At 45.4% G+C, this 454-nt stretch overlaps 1 protein-coding gene across 1 annotated transcript in view; it reads right to left on the minus strand.

Annotated features, from left to right (window-relative positions):
• aacs (acetoacetyl-CoA synthetase) overlaps positions 1-454 on the minus strand; it is a 42,594-nt gene that overhangs the window by 9,751 nt on the left and 32,389 nt on the right. The window lies entirely within an intron of this gene.

A 454-nucleotide genomic window follows, 5' to 3' on the forward strand; every position in this document is an offset into this window, starting at 1 on the left:
GTTAGCGTCTGTTAGCTCACAGGGCTCTAGGGCACGAGTAATATTTTACCTCTAGGTCGCACCGGTAAACTTAATGCCCTCGCATCCGCTGCAATGTTGTTTATATCGAGATGGTTTAATTTTGCGTTAAATTAAACATTTCTTCTGTAAAGCCGTGCATGTGTTGGATCTCTCCTCTTACTCTCTTTCCTCTTACTCTCCACATAGCCCCGCCACGTAGCCCCGCCACGCAGCGGTGGTGGTCCACACTTCTGACATTTATCTACACTTTTAATTGTTATTAACAAACCTGTATTTGTACCAGTGTTTCCGCTGGTAACTCTGCTATTGCGGCCGCCACAGCGAAAAACACAGAAGTTTTTGAATGCAACTAACTTCAGTTGGTAGATTAACAGCATGTGAGATGGAGTTGCTGGACCTGGGCCAGAGATGTGACTCATGGCCAGAATATCAT

The sequence above is a fragment of the Etheostoma spectabile genome, chromosome 5 (assembly GCF_008692095.1).
Source record: "Etheostoma spectabile isolate EspeVRDwgs_2016 chromosome 5, UIUC_Espe_1.0, whole genome shotgun sequence".
Lineage (NCBI taxonomy): Eukaryota > Metazoa > Chordata > Actinopteri > Perciformes > Percidae > Etheostoma > Etheostoma spectabile.